At 37.6% G+C, this 21,262-nt stretch overlaps 1 protein-coding gene across 4 annotated transcripts in view; it reads left to right on the top strand.

The window, feature by feature from the left end:
• Positions 1 to 21,262, top strand: part of EXTL3 (exostosin like glycosyltransferase 3) — a 121,138-nt gene that overhangs the window by 58,753 nt on the left and 41,123 nt on the right. For all 4 annotated transcript variants that reach the window (XM_046656177.1, XM_046656176.1, XM_046656175.1 and 1 more), the window contains exon 2: positions 19,831 to 19,913. The gene's annotated coding sequence lies outside the window, so the exon portion shown is untranslated. The remainder of the gene's footprint in view (positions 1 to 19,830; positions 19,914 to 21,262) is intronic.

Raw genomic sequence — 21,262 nt, 5'->3', positions numbered from 1 at the left:
GGCAGTTTCAAATCTCCTCACCAACTTCTTAGTCCTCTGCCTTCCCTTTACTTTGTTAATGTCCCTCTTAAAGTGTGGCACTGAGCACAGCATTCAGTACTCAATATACGGTGTTGTCTGAGAGAGTACAGAGAGCAACTTTTACTCCTTCGTGTTTGACACTATACTTTGTTAAAAAAACAACAGGAAAGGGGCTGGCCCCGTGGCTGAGTGGTTAAGTTCGCGCGCTCCGCTGCAGGTGGCCCAGTGTTTCGTTGGTTCGAATCCTGGGCGCGGACATGGCACTGCTCATCAAACCACGCTGAGGCAGTGTCCCACATGCCACAACTAGAAGGACCCACAACGAAGAATATACAACTATGTACTGGGGAGCTTTGGGGAGAAAAAGGAAACATAAAATCTTTAAAAAAAAAAAAAAACAACAGGAAAACAAGGTGGTAGTTTTCTTTTCTAAACAGTCGTATATTCCTGACTCAGTGAAATTATAATCAGCTGAAATCATAACTGTGTGTGTGTGTGTGTGTGCATGCTATCACTAAACTAAATCATTTCCATGTAGTTTTGGGATCTAAGTGCTGAACTTTGCCTTTGTCTCTCTTAAATTTCATCTGCTTAGATATTCCAGATTAATAAAATCTTTTTGTATCCTGGGTTTTTTCCCAACCTTGCCTTACTCTTCTCAGCGTGACTTCTTTTCTTTATTTCTGAAGTAGAGCTGTAAACTATAAAAGCACTGTGGCTTAGAATGGAGAAAATAATTGATGAGGACCCTAACTATTACTAATGGATTCAATGGAAAATTAAGGAGGGGCCTTAAAAGAGAGCATTATGCTTGAATCTTGAAAGTGAAACATCAGGTCTTGGGGATAGCCTTTCTGCCTTGAATTGATATGTTGGTAATATTCTCTCTCCCAATAAAATGAGTATGTATGTGCTTTCTGTGTGCAGGGCAGTTGTAAGTCATTGGGGTCCTAGAATCTAAAAGGATCTTTGAGGTCATCTACTTTAACCCTTTAATTTATGAGTTAAAAAAGGATAAGGAGCACATGAGTCAAGAAGGACAGGAATTGTGAAGTTAGGAGACCTGATGGATCAGAAAGCTGGTGATGACAAAGGGACCGCAAAACTGAAGTCTCAAGTTGAATTCACTCATGAAGGGTGAAGTAGGATGCCCGGGTCATAAAGCTGATTATTATGTATGGCTTAGAGACTTTTACTTCAGTTTTCCTAGGGAGCCCTAGGGCACAAATGAGAGCACTTCTGTGCCTCTGTACCTTAAAATAAACGTATTTTCTTGAGAAATCAAAACCGTAGAGAAATTAGTTTCCATTCTAGGCACCATCAAGTTGACTTTTCCAGGAAGATACTTTAGCAGAATCCGTCTGAAGACCTTATTCCCCCTCGCCCCCATACAGTGGAATCTGTATTTTGCAACTTAACATTATACTGTGATCATTTTCCCTTTTTATTTAAAATGATTGAAAAGCTTATTGACAGCATGATAGTCATATTAATGACATGGATTTATCATACTATTTCACCTTGCTCCTAATCTTAGACATTTAATTTATAATTTTTTTTTTGCTATTATAAAGAATGCTGTGGCGATTATATCTTTGTAATACAAATCTTTGTTTACATAGAATACATTCCTAGAAAGTGAAATTGCTGAGTCAAGGATGTGAACATTTTAAAGTCTTTTGTTAAAATGGGAAATTACTTTTCAGTTTACCTTCCTACTAATACAATATAAGAGTACCTGTCACACTGTAGCTGCCAGCATAGTACAGAGATGTAATGTATTAAGTGGTACACTTTGTAATGTTTTAGTGTGAACATTCTTGAAGTTAAATCTTTTTTTCTCATTCATGGTTCTTTCTTAAGAGTAATTTCTGAAATTGGAATTGTAGGGTCAAAGGGTAGGCACAATTTTAGGACTTTTATTACTTACTGCCAAGTTGTGCTCCAGAAAGGTGTGCCAATTTTCACTGCCAGCAGCAGACTCTGGGGATGTCACCCTTGATGCTGGTTAGCACCAGTTCTTATAATTTTATAATCCTTTGCTGATTTATTGGTGGAAAGTGTCACTGTATCCTGTTTTAAATGTACATTATTTTGATTGCTAGGATGATTAAACATTTAAAAATGTTTATCATTTGGGCCTTGTTTTTGTGTAACTTTCTGTGTGTGTAACTTCCTTTTTGTGTAACTGTCTGTTGACCGCTGTTATATTGCCTTTACTTTTGTTAAAGTAATGTCATGTTGTAGATGCTTCCCCCCAGTCTTTTCATTGAATCTAAACTTTTTTTTCTTGTAAATATGTAGAAGCCTTTGATTCTTCTGTAGTTGAACTTTTATGGATTCTGCTTTTTCTTGGATTCCTATAAAAATGGCTGTACTTATCTCAAGATGAAATTATATGTATGTTTTCCTTTTGTTCTTTTTGTGGTTTCATTTATTACAATTATCTCTTGAATCCATCTGGGACGTATTTCTGGATTTGGTTTGTCATACAGGAATCTGACTTTATTTTTTCCAAAGCTAATTGTCGTGTTATTTATTGAAAAATCTAGTGTGGTGTACTTTAAAGTGAGTGCAGCAAGATAATATTTTTTTAATTACAAAAGTAATACGTGCTTATTGTAAATTGAAGGAAGACAAAAATGAGTCTTTTAGGTAAACAAATAGTAAATATGAGAGTAACAGAGTACATGTCAGACAAAGCTGGATTTGTATCTGGGCTCCTCAACTTGCTTGCTATATGGCCTTGAACAAGTTACCTAACCTCAGTAATTCACACTTGTTTCTCTGTAAAGAGGAAATAACAATACCCACTCCCAGATGGTTGATGGAGGATGAAGTGAGATAATATGTGTAACGTTCTTTATCTAGACTCCATTGCAAATGTAACTAAGTGTAGTTAAAACAAGTGAAAATCTCCCCTACTCCCCATGTCTTCGAAACGTGTAAGATGTAGTCTGTAGATTTCCTACGTGAATAAGCTGTATTGCTGTTTGTCCTAGTTGTCTGTAATTATGTTGATTCAGATGTCATCAGTCTGAATGGGGATTGTCATCAGTTCTTTGTTAGACCAAAGGTTTTGAGTTAGAGTTATATATTCTGTGTTAAAATCACCTAGGAGCCGTGTCAAACTGCAGGAGCCTGGGCCCCATACTTGGGAATTCTTACTCAGTTAATGTTGGGTGGGCCTGGGTTTATAATTTGACAAAATTCTCGGTAGGGTTGTGAATCGGATTTGTAACCCTACTTAAAAACTGGTAAGACAACATGGTTTTGATTTGTAGGATGTTATCAAACTGGTGGGAAGGGAAGCAGGTATTGGAAATGGCATAATTTTCAAGTCGAGGACTTATCCTAGGAGTTGAGACTTCTAGATTCAGGTTTATTGCTGACTGTACAGGTGACCTGGGTTAGTCAAGAATCTTAGTGTACTTATTAATACCTATATGAGTTGAGCAGCGGAGGGAATGCTTATTACTTATTGATGAGTTCCTTTTGTGTATCTTGCAATTTGTCTACTAGTGGCGTTTGTGGAATACCTTTGGACTTAGAAATCTGCTCTTGAGCCCAAAGAATACTTGTTTTTCACTTTTTAAAAGCCCTCTGATAAGGGTGGCTCAACTCTGTGGTTCTCTGCAATTGTATCATAATCTTGACTCAACTCAGTATGTCAGCTTGCAACCAGTTTTTCTCATCTGATTTTGGTTTTTAATTGTTCACAACTTTCTATTTCCCTTACTTTACACCCAGGTTAAGGTTATGTAGTAAATGCGCTACTGTGATGGTTGTAATGTGGAAGACACAGGGCCTTGATCTACTCTAACTCATGATTTGTCCACATTCAGTTCTTACAAGTCATTCTTTATCTAGTGACCTTCCCTGGAAAGTGCCTTTAGTTATTTTGAACAATTGAAGAGAGAAGTCAGAATCTTTTTTTTCTTTTTTTTTTTTGGTGAGGAATATTGGCCCTGAGCTAACATCTGTTGCCAGTCTTCCTCTATTTTGTATGTGGGATGCCGCCACAGCATAGCTTGACGAGTGGTGTGTAGGTCCGTGCCTGGGATCCAAACTCATGAACCCCAGGCCACCCAAGTGGAGCACGCGAACTTAAGCACTATGTCACCAGGCAAGCCCCCATTTTTTTTTTCCAAGTTAGATTTTATTGGAGATATATATATATATTTTTTTAAATAAGGCAGTGGCCAACTATTACTCATTAGTAGCTTTTTTTTGGATAAGCTACCAAGTCTGCCCTTTCTGGCTCCTTCTTTTTCTTCCTCCCTCCCTCCCCAAAGCCCCCCATTACATAGTTGTATATTTTAGTTGTGGGTCCTTTTAGTTGTGGCGTGTGGGATGCTGTCTCAGCATAGCCTGATGAGCGGTGCTGGGTCTGCACCCAAGATCTGAACCAGAGAAACCATGGGCCGCCAAAGCAGAGCACACAAACTTAACCATTTGGCCACAGAGCTGGCCTCAGAAGTTAGAATCTTAACAGTGGAGCAATGCCTTCAAAATCCTAAGGGAAAATTATTATTATTATTTGTTTGTTTGTTTGTTTGAGGAAGATCAGCCCTGAGCTAACATCTGCTGCCAATCCTCCTCTTTTTGCTGAGGAAGACTGGCCCTGAGCTAACATCCATGCCCATCTTCCTCTACTTTATATATTGGATGTCTGCCACAGCATGGCTTGATGAGTGGTTCCATGTCTGCACCTGGGATCTGAACCGGTGAACCCTGGGCCGCCGAAGCAGAACGTGTGACCTTAACCACTGTGCTGCTGGGCTGGCCCCGGGAAAATTATTTTTAACTTAGATTTTTATATCTAATTAAATGATTAATCATGTATGAAGTAAAATAAAGATATTTTAAAGACAAAAAATCTTAACAATGGTGATAGTATTGGGAAACTTGTTTTAGTGCTTATTAATATACTTCCTGAGTTTTGAACTTGGTGCTACCTTGCCATAACGGGCTGTTTGTCATCGCAGGAAATCAGGAAATTATGTTCTTTTGGGTTGTTAGTATTTAAAAGTAAAACAGAACCTCTGAATATTGCTTTCAACAACCTTACTGAAATGATTTCCTGTACCGAACTATCTTTACCTGATTTGAAGGGCCTGTGGTGATGGTAATAACAGCAATAATGTCCAGACAGTTCTGTTGAACTTGCATCTGGGTTGTAATGGAATCTGCCTTCTTGATGGGCACTCCCCCCCCCCCCACCCCGCCTTTTTGTTTTGCTGAGGAAGATTAGTCTTGAGCTAACATCTGTGCCAGTCTTCCTCCACTTTATATGTGGGTCACTGCCACTGCATGGCTGACAAGTGGTGTGGGTCTGCACCTGGGATCTGAACCTGCAAACTCGGGCTGCTAAAGTGGAGTGTGCTGAACTTAACAACTATGCCACAGGACCGTTATTTCACTAGCCAGTTATTTCACCATCAAAATGAGTTTATTTAGGAATATCAGAGGAATTGCAATTCAGTAAATGCAAACTGTGGTGAACCATAGGCAACTCCAGAGGACAAAGGAGAGAGGGTTGCTTTTATAGAGGAAAGGAGGAAGTCGGGAGAGGCTCTTTTAAATAGGAGTGCATTGGAGGAGAGCTAGAGTTCAAACTTCTCAGTGGTTGAATGTGGTGGTTTCTCATTGGCTGGGCTGTTGCTGGGTGAGGAGAAAATCTTCCTTCTTTCTGCTGGGGTAGTAAAGCAGGCTTCTTTCTCTTGGGGATGAAAGGTAGGTCTCTTCCACTTTAGGGTCTGCAGATGGCAATGAGTGGTAGTGTGTGAGAGCTGCCCTCTCAGGGCTTCTTGACTCCAATTTAAATGAAGTTTCCTTTAATTATTTTCACAGTAGTGTTACCGTGTATTTTAATTATAATAAATCATTATCCATAGTTATGGTAAGCAATAGTAATATGGATAATTTAAAAATAATTTATGCATGATATGTGTGTGCACTGTGTTCCTTGAGTTAATATTGCAGGCAGTTTACCATAATGGTTAAGACATTGAGAGTGTGGGCCTTCGAGTTAGAGTTGCTTTGATTTCAATCCAAGATTTAGTCAGTATGGATGACAGTTGGGCAAATTACTTAACCTCTCTACTTTGGTTTCCTCATGAACAAATGGGAATAATAGTCGTACCTATTTCATAGGATTGTTGTGAAGGTAAGTATTTAAGCAACATAATAGGTTTAACCCGGCACACAGTAAACATTCAATAAATGTTAGCTATTTTTTAATTTAAATAATTAAAAATTATTAAATTATTTATTAAAATAATAAAATAATTAAAATTAAACATAATTTAAATAATTATAGTTATTTAAAATATTAAAGTCAGTTGAAGGTTTCATTTGGGAATGTCTGGAACATGTCTGGCTTCTCTGTCACTTGCCCCATTCTCCTTTCATACCTTTCAAATGTAATGCACAATAGCAGCCCAAAGGGAACCGGCTATTCCCTTCTGCTTGCTTTCTCCCTTTAGTTCAGTTTTTGTGGGGGTTTTTTTGGTATGAAGAAAATTATACAACTTTATTGACAGGCATTAAAGAAGACCAAAATAAACAGAGAGATATCCCAAATCCATAATAAGAAGTTTCAATATCAGAGTGTTTTAGTTTTAAAAGAAGAAAAGTTGAGTCAGTAGGATGGTGGTTATATCAACAAACTCTTGAAAGCAAGGTCCTGATCACAGGTAAGGTGCCTGCTGATAATTAAAGAGTTTGCCATTGTGAGAAGGAATGTTAGAAGATAAGACACTGCAAAGAAGAGGAGATAGTAGAGGGCGTTGCTATGTTGAGGTACAGGAATGAGAAGATGGATGGGGCCTATAAGGACATGCAGAATTCTGAATCGGAACTCTGTGCCCCAGCTAACTTCTCAGCTACCTCTTAGACTTTTGGATTGAGTTTTTTTACCATTTCAGCTTTCCAGGAACACAGCTTGTTTCAAGCCCTCCAGTGAGTGAGATCAGGAATTCTACTTATCAGCATTTTCTACCTATCAGATACTTCTATTTATCAGCAAAATTTTTGATTAGGGAAAGAGTAAAAATAAAAAGTAAGGCATTGGCCATGATCTGAATGATAAATCTCTAGCTGTATACAAGTATTTTGAAATTTTTTTCCTTCTTTGCTGGCGTAAGACACTTACTACTGTAACCTCCTTCTCCTCATGGGAGATGTACCCTTGCTGCCATTAGAACATTAAGGTGTGGATGTCTATGTTGCTGACCATTAGAAAAGAGATATCAGGAGAGGAGTCAAGGTTAGAGAAGTAAATTTGAGAGTCATCCAGTTGAGGGGCTAATTGAAGCTAATTGGCAAGCTCTAGTAAGTAAAGACAGAAAGAGAGAAGATAAATGACAAACCCATGAGGAGCAACTGTATGTAAGGAGTAGTGAAAGGAACCAGAGAAAGAGCTGTTGGGATGGAGAACCAGGAGAATGGACAAGTAAAAAATATAAAATACAAATTAACTTAATATGGGATATGGGGGGAGGTGAGAATGAGAAAACACTTTGATAGGAGACATAAAGGAAGGTGTAAACAAATGGAGAGAATTTTCATGCTTCTGGATAAGGTTAACTATATTAAAATAACACTTCCGTACTTAAATCAATACTTCTCTTCTTAAATGCAACGTAATTTAATATTTTTTATATGTTACGGAATTCTGTTCCCTAATATCTTTTTAAGCATTTTTGTGCCTATTTTCATAAGAGATATTTGTAGTTTTCTTTTGGGGGCTATCTTTGTCTGGTTTTGGTATCAGGCTAATGCTAGGTTTATAAAATGAACTGGGAAGTGTTCCCTTCTCTGAAAGAGATTTTGTAGAATAAGTGTTTATTCTTTAAACATTTAGTAGAATTCTCCAGTGAAAGCATCCGGGGCTGGAGATTTCTTTTTTGGGAGTTCTAAAATTATGAAGTTGATTTATTTAATTGTTGCATGACTGTCTATTTCATATTGAGTGAGTTGTGTTTTTTAAGGAATTGGTCCATTTCATCTAAATCGTCAAATTTATGTGTGCAGAGTTGTTCATAGTCTTACCTTATTATCTTTTTGATGCCTGCAGGGACTGTAGTGAGATCCCCTGTTTTATTCCTGATCTTGGTAATTTATATCTTTTCTCTTTTTTCTTTGTCAGTCTTGCCAAAATTCTTGACAAACCTCTGTGTTATTGCCTTTTCTATTCTGTTGTTCTGTTTTAGGTTTCATTGATTCCTACTCTTTAGGTTTTTTTTTTTTTTTCCTCTGCTTACTTTGGGTTTATTTTGTTATTTTTCTAGGTTCTTGAAGTAGGAGCTTAGGTTATTGGTTTGGAGACTTTCCTTCTTTTCTAATGTAAGCATTTCATGCATAAATTTTCCTCTCAGCACTGCTTTAGCTGTGTCCCACAAATTTTTTAATCTATAATGTCTCATTTAATCCCCACAATAGCCTGGGAGATAGGTAGGGATTTTCAGCATCACTTTATGGAGGAAATTATGTAACATTCCTAAATTCTCAAAGCTGCGCTGAGTTTTGAGCCAGATAGTCTGGCGGCAAGTCCAGATGGCCTTCAAGCCTCCTCCCAGCTGTGAAGTTCTCTCCTTTTATTTTACAGTGTTTTATTTTCCTTAAACCAAGACTATATAGGCTCTAAATCTCAAACTTGATTGAGAATGAAAATGTAAACAAAGACTTTCACTAGTGTCATTATCTATTGAGCACTGACCTGGTACCCAGAATAATGTAGTGTTCTGTAGAGGGATTTCAAATGTCAACCTACAAAAACAGAAACCAGTTTAAGAGGCAAGTGTTTATGTGGGATCAAAGAATTGCAATTCGGGAGCACAGATTCAGGTAGAAACCCAAATAGTGTCCTGGTTGGGAGTAAAAATCAGGGGCTTTTAAAGGCAAAGAAGGGAGGTTCTATTACTAAGAGTTTTAATTGGACTCAGAGGCAGAGAGCTAGTCTTGGCTAAACATTGACTGTTGATTCTATTGTCAGAAAGTGTACAGTACTCAGCCTTTGTCATCAGGATATCTATTCTCCTGTCAATTTCTCAAACAATTGCTTGTAAGACAATTGCTGTTTTGGCCCAGTCCAAAGGTTTGACTCAGTCCAAGGTTCAAGACAGCAAGGTTGTTATTCTGGAAGGTCATTTCCGACTCCATTTTTTTTGAGGATGATTAGCCCTCAGCTAACATCTGCTGCCAATCCTCCTCTTTTTTGATGAGGAAGATTGGCCCTGGACTAACATCCATGCCCATCTTCCTCTGCTTTATATGTAAGATGCCTGCCACAGCATGGCTTGATAAGCGGTGTGTAGGTCTGTACCTGGGATCTGAACTGGTGAACCCTGGGGCTAGCGAAGCGGAATGTGTGAACCTAACTGCTGCGCCACTGGGCTGGCCCCCTCTGATTCCATTTTAAAATGACTCCACTGAAGTCGATTTTGACATTTTCCCCTTTTGTTTGAGACCTTTCTTTGAAAGCATCGCTGATCAACCATTTGAAAGCATTGCTAATTGACTGTTGGAAAGCATTGCTGGTTAGGCATCCAAGTATCATTGGTCCCACGTCACCAGGAAGGCTCACTCCCAGTATATCATGTCCCATGCAGGAGGGAAAGTGTTTTCCTTAGGAGGCTTAGGCCACATTTGAGCAAGAAGACTGCCAGAGCAGAGAAAAGCCTTACCATCAAGTTCCTTTAAGGACAAACATTGTAGTTCCTCCAAGTTTCTCAGATGAAGTCTCATAAGCCTTAGCAATAATTTTAAAGCACTGAGTGATGTTTTTATAACATTCAGCCATGCAGAGGAGACAAAGTTGTACAACAGTGAGAATTCCTATAAAATAAACAAAATGCCAAGTTCAAATTTGAGAATAGATCTGAACCAGGAAGCAATTCTTGGGGGTAGCCAGCTAAAGAGATCAAAGAACTATGGGGTGTCCATGGCACTGCAGTTAACCATTCAGCTAGTGCTCAAGGTCGGTCTAGTTCTGCTGTTACCTTACCAGAGGTGTTTACCCAAGTACAACAAGAGGTATTTACAACAGCTACAAGTGTTACCTCTGGAGGTTTGATTGGTTAGATAAGAAGTTCTAGACGCTTAACACAAGGAATTAGGGGAGAAGTGGTGGAGAGATTGGTAATTGAATGTACGAAAGAGTTCTCTAAATTCGTACAGAATGAGGCTTCTGATGAGAAACCCAACAGAAAGATTTCCCCTTTTTGTAATAGATTAAGAGATGCAGACAAGAGTATTACTTTTCCAAGAAAGAGGGAAAAAGTGAGGTGAGAAGCAACAGTAAAAGTTGTACAGGCCAGGTCCAGCCATCTTGGGAAAGCTGTCTGCCTCGACGTTGACTGCTTCTCTTTGTAGTCGGTTTGGAGGCCTCCAGCATTTGTGCAGGACCTGATGTCAGGTGGAGCCTTATTTAGCTGTGAGGGGTTAAATGCCCTGTAGTTTTGCAGCAGTGTCAATGGTTTGGAACACTTGGTAAGGTCTTTTCCATTGGAGCTCAAGAGCTGTCTTCCTCCGATGATGCTTCCAGAATACCCAGTCACCAGACTCTGGACTGTGACCAACAGAATCCTTTAAATTGGAATCCAAGAAATCTTCTTTAGCCTGTTGATGATAGGCTTGAATATAAGACATTCGAGACTTAGAGTAGCTGGTCATACTAGCATGAGACAACAAGGGGATCAGCAGAAGATTGTGTACAAATAGACATTGATCTGCTAGTGACTGTCTCATGTGGAGTGAGTTTATGTTTTCCAACGAGGATGCTGGGAACAGTCGGTGAGACCAAAGGCAGTCCCTTAGGCCAGGGGAGTCCAGTCTACAGGTTATAACAAAAGCTCAAAGACAATTGACAGTACTAGAATCTCTATCTGTGAAGGTGCCAGCATATTTTTTCTCTCTACAATTACCCTCAACTTTTTTTTTTTTTAGCTAAGATAATCACAATAAAGCTTATTTGTTTATATTGAAAACTTGGCCCAATTATTTATACAAGTGAAAATAAGAATACTTGCTGAATTTCTGAATTCTGGAGGGATAAGGTAGGGAGAAAAAGTAAATGTTTCCTCTTTGTTTACAAAGCTATATCTTACCAAATTGCTGATATCTTAAGAGAAAAGATGTCTTTAAATCTGGAAAAACAAAACATTAGAGCATCTGCCTCAGTTCATGTAGTCCCACATAACTAATAGTTGTTCTTGATCTTTTGTTAGCAGCTTTATGAAGCCATCAGTCTCTCCGTTAGAGTTCTATAATTTCTCACCCGGTTCAGTTTTATGATCTGAAAGTTTATCAGAAACTGAATTCTAGAGTAAGTTCAGAGTCCTTTCCGTGAATCTTTTTGATATTAAAAAATTCATTTACTTAATTAAATTCATTCCAATCTTAGCCAGCTTGATGATACACAAAACTCTTTTTCTCAGGGTTCCTCCTCCACAAATCTTCTGTAGCTTTCTTACATTCAGAATTTGTCCTTTCTGCTTTTCCATGACAAATTTTACGACAAATTTACTTTCTTAACAAAAATATCTCCATTTTTTATACCTTCTTTTACTGAAAACATACATTTTTTTGGTAGCATAAATTTTTTAGTGTGACAAAAGACATGTTTACTAATAGACCTAAGCATCTTTTGTTTTTCTGTAATAAGAAGCTAAAAGTAGATAAACCTATTTAGTAATTAATGTCTATTATTTTACCTTATTTGGAAATTAGATACTCAATAAATTTCTGTCATTTAATTTAAGTTAGCAGAACTCTAAGGTTTCAAGTTACCAAAAGATTTGAAGTTATTTTTAAGTTAACACAGAATTATTGTTAGAAAGTTCACCTAAAACCCTTTTATTTTACTTACATCTATTGAGTTTATTTGTTCCCAATAATTATGTTTAGATTACCTACAAAAACTTCGTGAGATGTTAGACAAAATCAGTCATCAATTTTTTTGCTGCCAACTTTTGTAACAGAGATAACATGAATTTGTTTGACTTTTGGTAAACCTAGGTAGAACAAAAGTTTTATTTTTAATAATAACTCTAAAGATATGCCTATTTTAATTAAACCAGCAAACTTAAGTTAGCTTTAATACTGAACATTTTCCTAGATCATGTGATTCTGAAATTCATTTGGCTAGTTATATTTTTGAGAGTATACTCCATTTATATAGGGCTTGTTTGTTTTTAAGCCAATTAAATAGACCTCTCTTATAAACTACTCTTGATAATAGCATCTGGAGGTAGAAAAATATCACATATTTATAACATACAGATATAGACACACGTATAAACGTACAGACGGATGCAAACAGAGATTACAGTCTCGTTTTAAAATTTTCCTTAGAGTTTTGGGCAGGAGTGCTTCCATAGCAGTCTGCATCTCCAAAAGCTGCCCCCTCCCTGCTTTTTCCCTTCAGTCTTAGGAATCAAGGGTGGTCTACATAACAGTTCCTGGAGAGGCTACAAGCTTTTTGAGATAAACAGGAGGTTACTTGCTTATCAAGGACCGACATACCCTTTTAATTACATTATCCTTCATTTGTTTCTTTCTCTCTGGGTACATAACTTTATTTTAGCTTGAGGAAGCCTAAAAAAAATTTCTACCAGGCTCTGACTATTCGCTTCCAATTTGGCCAAGTTTCTAAATCCTTTCAGATATCTTGTCAGGTTTCATTCCAGGCAAACAGTAAATATTTCTGGCAATATTAAACAACTCCATTAATTTTAATTTTAGTTTCCCCTTGACTGCTTAATGGAATAATGTAGCCGTTTACCAGAAAATCTCTCAGAGTCTATTTAACACATGGAGGGGCCCATATGGGGCCCTCCTTCAAAGGTAGTAGATCTGGGGGTGTCTGTAAAGCCATTCACGTAATGGACATTTGTATAGTCTTTTCTTTTAGGTACCTCTTACATCTTAATTTTTCATTAGCCTTTTGTAACAAAACTTTCAATAGGCTATTTTGGAATTTTGAAGCTTTTGCTTTTAAGTGTATTTCTTAAATGACCTTATCTAATTGGAGTGTTCCTTCTATAGTCAGTGTAATTTCTCCTGAGGGCTGGCAGTTTGGTAAGACCCTAGTTGCAAATGGAGTTTAACTCCCATTTCTGTGCGAATGGGGTGTAACTGACATTTCTATCTGACCGTATTTTAGAGCCCTCAGCCTGACGGTTAGGAAGCCAAGCTCTCAGGACACAAAACAAGCTTAGCAAGATTTTGCTGTTTGTAAATATTTGCAGCTTTCTGGACCATGGTTTTTAAGCAGGTGTGCTGGAAGGTGGCATGCTTGGTTCTTTAGTAATTAAAGATACATTCAATTTGTCAGGTCTGTGGTTCTCAAGTCTAGTGCACGAAAAGACAAGTTTTGGAAGTTCAAAGGAGCCCCAAAGTGGCCACTGTAATTTTCCTTTTTTTTTTAATTGAGGAAGATTGGCCTTGAGCCAACATCTGCTGCCAATCTTTCTCTCTTTTTTTTCCTCCCCAAAGTCTCAGTATGTAGTTGTGTATCCTAGTTGTAAGTCATTCTAGTTCTTCTACATGGGATGCTGCCACAGCATGGCTTGATGAGCTGTGTGTAGGTCCATGCCCAGGATCTGGCTGGCAAACTCTGTGCTGCTGAAGTGGACCATGCAAACTTAACTGCTTGGCCATGGGGCCGGCCCCAGCCACTGTAATTTTAAATCATCTTTTGTATTATCAGTCCACCGGGACAAAAATTTACAAGAGGAAGGACTATAGTTCTTAAATATAAACCCAGTTGAATTCCCGAGAGAGGAACTTCTCAATTTCCATGCTTAAGCATGGCTGGACAAAGAGACACCATTTGCAAGCCCCAGGTTGTTAGCTATGCTTCTGACCCACTGGCTACAGCTATTTGGACAAGTGACAGAAAAGACAGAATTTGAGTACTCACCAGATAGGGAATAAACCCTTCTAGACGGCAACAGCCATGAGCTGCTGTGACCCAGCTCAAACAGAGAAACCCTTCCAGACGGCAATAGCTGTGAGCTGGCTTGGAGACACTTGTCTCCTGGTCAGTCCATCCCAGATGGGGCTATTGCCCCAGAATCCCAAAGAAAGGCAATGACCTCAACCGAAAGGGAAGGAGGTCAGAACCAGAGAGTATTCACAATTGGAGGAGTCAGTGCAGCCATCCGTGGAAGTGGTGAGCACACAAGGGGACTCGTGTTGGTACCAAACCCATTTCCAGGGGACACTAGTCCACGAAGATAAAGAGCGCCTCAAGTCCCGCTTTCTGATGTCATATGTCAACTTGCAAAAACAGAAACCAGTTTAAGAGGCAGGCGTTTATTTGGGATCAAAGAATTGCAATTTGGGAGCACAGATTCAGGTAGAAACCCAAATAGTGTCCCACTAGGGAGTATAAAAGTCAGGAACTTTTAAAGCCAAAGAAGGGACATTGTATTATAAAGAATTTTAATTGGAGATAGAGGCAGAGAGCTAGTCTTGGCTAAAAATTGGTTGACTATTGATTCTGTTCTCAGAAAGTCCATAATCATCAGTCTTTGTAATCAGGATGTCAGTCAATAATGACATAAAAGTCAGAGATAGGTAATCAGAGGTAAAGATCTTTTATTAATTGAGAATAGGGAAGAAATACTAGAGGTAATGTTAAACTTTTGACTTAAGTCAAAGATGCACGTTACATTTTACGGATAACTACTGAAGAAGATAAATTGAATATATAACTTCCAGACTGGTAGAGGGTTAAAAAAAAAAGGAATAAAAAACTTGATCAGCTAAACAGAAGTCAGGAAAGGGGTGAGGAGCATAGGAAAAAAATGATAAAAAGTACTAAAGATTGTTAGAAATAAATTTTATTGTATCACAGTAAGTGTAAGTGGATCAAACACTGTAGTTTAGAGGCAAAGATTGTTATATTGGATTTTTATTAAAAAAACAAAATCTTGTTCTTACACGTTTATGAGAGGTATGTAAAACAACAAAGACATGGAAACTTTGCTAGAAAGAGAATGGAAAAAGTTAAAGTAAGCAAATATTAACTAAGAGCTGAGTGGCTGAAAAGGTGGAAACAACCAAGTGTCCATCAACAGATGAATGGATAAACAAAATGGTGGTATATACCTACAATGGAGTATTATTCAACTGTAAAAACGAATGAAGTTCTGGTACATGCTACAACATAGGTGGACCTTGAAACGTTAAAAATAAGCCAGTCACGTAAGGAAAAATGTTATGTGATTCTACTTATATGAAGATTTAGAATAGGCAAATTCAGAGAGACAGAAAGTAAATTAGAGGTTTCCAGGGACTGGGTGGGGAGGGAAACGGAGAGTTACTGTATGATGGTTACAGAGTTTCTTCTTGGGATGATGAAAAAGTTTTGGAAATAGATAGTGATGATGGTTGTACAACATAGTGAGTGTAATTAATGTTATTGAGTTGTACTCCTGAAAATGGTTAAGATGGCAAATTTTGTATATATTTTACCATGATAAAACTTTTTTAAAAAGCTGAATGACTGATATTAATATCAACCAGAGTAAACTTTAAGGCAATAAGTATTTATAGAGATAGTGAAGGTCTCTACATAATTATATTCACTCTGCCTGACAGAAAAAATATACTATCTCTTGGGAAGACTATGTTTACTCCAGTGTCTGTGGTTCTTTTCAACACAATGTCCAGCACACAATAAAAAGTTATAAGATTGCAAAGAAGCAAATAAATATGACCCATGATCAAGAGAAAAAAATAGAGTCAAATTCACACGTGGCCCCAGATGTTGGAATTAGCAAATAAGGAATTTAATTCATATAAATATGCTGAAGAAAATAGAGGAAAAGATAGAAAAAGTGAATAGGTGAGAAATTTCAATAGAGAAATGGAATCTCTTAAAAAGGCCTAATAGACATTCTAGAACTGAAAAATATAGCGCCTGAAACTAAGAATTTATTGGATGGAATTAACAGTAGACTAGATACAGCAAAAGAATGGTTTGGCGAACTCAACGACAGATCAATTGAAATTATTCAAACTGAAGCACTATTAGATGAAATGAAAGATATTAATTTAAAGTAATACACAGGATAAATTGATGGGGAATTTGAGATTAGGCATTTTGGTTTGTTATGGTCCAGTACTGGGGTGAAGGCAGTGGAATAAAAGGAAGGGATACATACAAACATTATTGTAAATTATTATTATTATAAATGTATTATTACCATAATTACTATTATTGTTGAAAAGAATGGATACAGTTTGGCAGGACATCAGATGTGGATGTAAGCAGTTAGAGGAATTAAAAATAACTCTAAGACTTGTAGCTAATAGCCTGCTATATGCCAGATACTGTGCAGGGTATTTTTTATTAGCTATCTCTAATTTTTGTAACAATCCTGAACATGAGTGCTGTTACCTTTATACTGATGAAAAAACTGTGGCTCAGAATGGTTAGGTGACAATCTAATAGCTTATAAAGCTGGTTTGATCCAGGTCTAGCTGGCGCTGAGGTCTGTACTCTTTCCTGTATATCACACTGTTTCTAGTTTGTAAGATTGGGTGAATGTAGTATTATGGGCAGAACTGACAGTTATTGGAAAGATATTTGGAATCATGAAGTCACCATGATATACCCTAGGAGAGGTAATCCTCTAGGGAGTTGGCAATACTGATCTACTAGTGCAAAGCAGAAAGGCTAGAGTTGGACAAGTAGCTTTGGGGGTTGAAGCCATTTAAGTTGATGGATCCGTTACTAGATTATGTTGAAAGCCTTAGGGAGCATTTTCTATATGAGGGATGGGGAAGACTGGGCGCCAACAAAGTAGAATGGGAGAATAAGTCAGGGAAATAGATGGAATACCAGAAAGCATGATTTCATTGGAAATCAAGGGAAAAGCTGAGAATTTGTACAATGAGGAAGTGATCAGTGATATAATAACACTTATTTAACAGATATTTATAGAGCACTTAAACAGTGTGCCAGACGCTATGCCGAGTACTGGTGAAGTAGCAGTGATCCAACCAGACAAGGTTCCTATCCTCAAAGATTAGGTTTTGGTGGGGAAGGTAAGTAAGAAATAAATAAATGAAAAGATATTATGAAGGAAATCAATAGGTCAGTGCCAGGGAGTGTCAGGGGGTAAGAAAGGCTACTTTAAATGGGAATGTCGTGAAAGTTAATATCTGAAGCTTGAGAAAGAGTCGCTCAGAGAAAAGCCTGAGGATCAGCATTTGAGACTCAACAGCAAATATAAAGGTTCTGAGCCAGTAAAGAGCCTGGCATAGTTGAGGAGTTGAGAGGAGGCTAGTGTAGCTAAAGTTGAGTGAACAAGTGGAATAGTAATGGCAAATGAAATTAGGAAAGGTGGTCAGGAGCTAGTTCTGAAGGGCCTGGCAGTACAATGGGAAGCCATTGAACATTTTTAAGGAGGGGAGAGACATGGTCTAATTCATGTTTTAAGAAGATGAGTCTGGTTTCTGTGCGTAGAATGCATTGTAGGGGCAGGCTGACAAGTTAGGCATTCAATGCTGTGGCAGATGACTGAGAATAAGGCATGTGTATTGTATTGGGAGTAAAAATTTCGGGAGATTGCTCCTTATTGATGTTTGAGAGGCATTTATTTCTAGATCCTAGTGCCTTTGTTATCATTTTACAGAGAATGACAGAAGAGATTCTGAGGGTTTTCTTTTCTTTCTTTTGTTTTTGTGCTTGAAGTAATTTAATTAACTGTTTAGGAAAGAAAGTTCTTGCTGGTGGACATGGATGATAATTTTGCCTTATTCCAGTAAAAGAGATGGAATTGATGGGGACAAATTTTTCTGACTCATTGTTGAATTATTGGTTTCCATAAGAACATTTGTTTCTATTCCCAGCTCTGCTCATATATAAGTTGGTAGCACTAGCAATATTAGATTAAGTATAGTCAGTCTCCAGATGACTTTTTTTTTTTAAAGATTTTATTTTTTCCTTTTTCTCCCCAAAGCCCCCCAGTACACAGTTGTATATTCTTCGTTGTGGGTCCTTCTACTTGTGGCATGTGGGACACTGCCTCAGTGTGGTTTGATGAGCAGTGCCATGTCCGCGCCCAGGATTCAAACTAACAAAACACTGGGCCGCCTGCAGTGGAGTGCGCGAACTTCACCACTCGGCCACGGGGCCAGCCCCTCCAGATGACTTTTTAAAAGCATTTTGTTTAGACTCTGTGTAATATATATATATATATATTTTTATTGAGTTAATGATAGGTTACAATCTTGTGTGATTTCAGTTGTACATTAATGTTTGTCATTCGTGTTGTAGGTGCATGGCTATTGTAAATAATGCTGCAGTGAACATTGGGGTGCATAGGGCTTTTGGGATTGCTGACTTCAAGCTCTTTGGATAGATACCCAGTAGTGGAATGGCTGGATCGTATGGTAGTTCTATTGTTAATTTTTTGAGGAATCTCCATACTGTTTTCCATAGTGGCTGCACCAGTTGCATTCCCACCAGCAGTGGTTGAGGGTTCCATTCTCTCTACAACCTCTCAACATTTGTTACTATTAGATTTAGTAACATTGATCTGTGCACCTGTTTTTGTACAGTACCATGCTGTTTTGATTACTGTAGCTTTGTAGTAAGTTTTGAAGTCAGGGATTGTGATGCCTCCCGTTTTGTTCTTTTTTTTTTTTTTCAGGATTGCTTTAGCAGTTCGGGGTCTTTTGTTACCCCTTTTTAGGATTCTTTGTTCTAATTCTGTAAAGAATGTCATTGGGATTCTGATTGGGATAGTGTTGAATCTGTAGATTGCTTTAGGTAGAACGAACATTTTAACTATGTTTATTCTTCCAATCCATGTACATGGAATGTCTTTCCATCTCCTTATGTCGTCATCCAATTCTCTCAGAAAGGCCTTGTAATTTTCATTATATAGGTCCTTCACTTCCTTAGTTAAATTTACCTCGAGGTATTTTATTCTTTTTGTTGTGATTGTGAATGGTATTGTGTTCTTGAGTTCTTTTTCTGTTAGTTTGTTATTAGAATATAGAAATGCTACTGATTTATGCAAATTGATTTTATACCTTGCAACTTTGCTGTAGTTGTTGATTACTTCTAAGAGTTTTCCAATGGATTCTTTGGGGTTTTCTATATATAAGATCATATCGTCTGCAAACAGCGAGAGTTTCACTTCTTTCCTCCCTATTTGGATTCCTTTTATTCCTTTTTCTTGCCTGATTGCTCTGGCCAGGACCTCCAGTACTATGTTAAATAAGAGTGGTGATAGAGGGCTAGACTCTGTAATATATTTTTAATAAGAAAAGTTTCAAACATACATAAAAGCAGAGAACATAGTATAATAAACCCTCATGTATCCCCATGATTCAGTGTCAGCAGCAGTTAGCTTGTGGCTAATCTTTCATCTATACCTCCAGACACTGCTCACCACCCTCATCGTGTTTATTTTTAAGCAAATTCCAAATAAATCATTTCCTCTCTAAATATCTCAGAATATACTTCTGAAAGTTAAGGACTTTCCTAAGTTTTCGTGTTTTGGTTTATTGCCTCTTAGAGCATATAAATAGGTAGCCATATATCTGGATGGTTTGCCTTCAAGGGTGCCTTTGAGTGTATGCCTATTGTCCCAGTGTATTTATTAATACTACCCCTTTTCACTTAAAAGAGTGTCTGTGTTTGGACATTAAATTCTATCATCACCTTATGTGCATAAGAGGAGCTTTTTCCTAGTGAACAATAAATAAATTCTTTAATAGCACCTTTAAAGGGTTTCGAGTATTTTTCTATTAGCATGCCTCTTTTCTGTTTTCTATCAGGAGAGCAAGCCCCGAAGTTCACTGTTTCAAGAAATCGTGTAATGCTACATTAATCAGAGAAAGGAAGGATCCTGAAACTTACGGTAAGGAGGGAATGAGTCAGCTGAATTGCCTTGATTATGCCTTCTTTTTTTCCCTCCACTCCATTCTTTCTTTCTTAACGATTTGATCAAAAGTACAGAGAATATTCTTTTGAAAACAAAAAGATTTTAACGCTTGAGTTAAAAGGATAATGTTTTAGAAATATTGACCTACATTCTTTGGGATGTTTGGTTAGGTTAATTATCAAAGTTTAGCTCGTCTAAATTTAGGTTTTTGCATGATCAATATTTTTTGGTTTTTGTTGTCCTTATCTCTTGCTCTAATTGCTCAAGCCTTTTTGTAACACTATCAACTTTTTATTTTTATTTAAAGGGAGAGCAGACTCTATCAAACCTTTAACAATTATACATCTTTAACAAAGGTTCCACTAGGGAGGGAGCATCTGTGAAGCACTACTCGTTTTATACTGCCTGGTAGTAGTACCCTTGCTGTGTGTTTCTATCTTATCTCTTAGGCTAAAGGAAATTCCATGAGGTCAAGGATTATTTTACGTTACAGATTCTCTCACTAAGCATGTCTTAGACATGTTAAGAGTATGGTAAATACCTTCTGGAAGAAATTACTGAAAGAAATTGAGAGTACTCTTTGGCACAGGATATTATGAATTCAGTTCTGGGTATGCTGAGTTTTAGGTGAAAGCAAGTGAAAAGCTTTTGTAGCCTGTGATAGTAAAGTTTCCTAAGAACAGGACTGGGAATGTCGTCTCAAGATTTATTAGCCTAAAATACCCTCACATCCTCTACCCTTTATTTTCATAGCAACAAAATTTATTATCATCTCCATACACTTATCTTTGTTTTGGAAGATTAGGACGCTGAGGCATAGCGTCTAATAGCAAATCTGTCTCCAAAGGATAGGAAATAATGCCCCTCATTTCTAAGTATAGTGTTCTCTCTAAAAGAACAAGTTACTATTTATATTTTAAGAAGGAGTGCATGATGTCTGCTAACAGAAGATAAATGAGAAGCAAACTGGAAAATACGTTTTGTCTCTGGATTACTGCATCTACTACTGGGTAAAAATCAAAAGAGTTCTCTTCAGCTCTTTTCAACACTGAATATAACAAATTGAGCTGCTCACAGAGTCTTTTTCGTTTTTTTTTTAAGTGCTTCAAAAGGAGACTTTCATGTCAGGAATGAACATAGCTACCAAGACTGGATAGGAAGGTGTTTCTTTTCATCTAAAGATGATGCCTAAGTCTGGAATACAGATTGTTGCAAACATCTTTGCCCTCTGTTGAATGTAGTTGATCATCATTTTGTAGGGCTCTAATGCTGCTCTGTATCCACTTAAATAGGAAGAAGGTGTGTGTGTGTAAAAACTGAAGCTG

The sequence above is a fragment of the Equus quagga genome, chromosome 3 (assembly GCF_021613505.1).
Source record: "Equus quagga isolate Etosha38 chromosome 3, UCLA_HA_Equagga_1.0, whole genome shotgun sequence".
Lineage (NCBI taxonomy): Eukaryota > Metazoa > Chordata > Mammalia > Perissodactyla > Equidae > Equus > Equus quagga.
The sequence above is the reverse complement of the archived record's forward strand: the minus strand, read 5'-3'. Positions and strand labels throughout refer to the sequence as shown.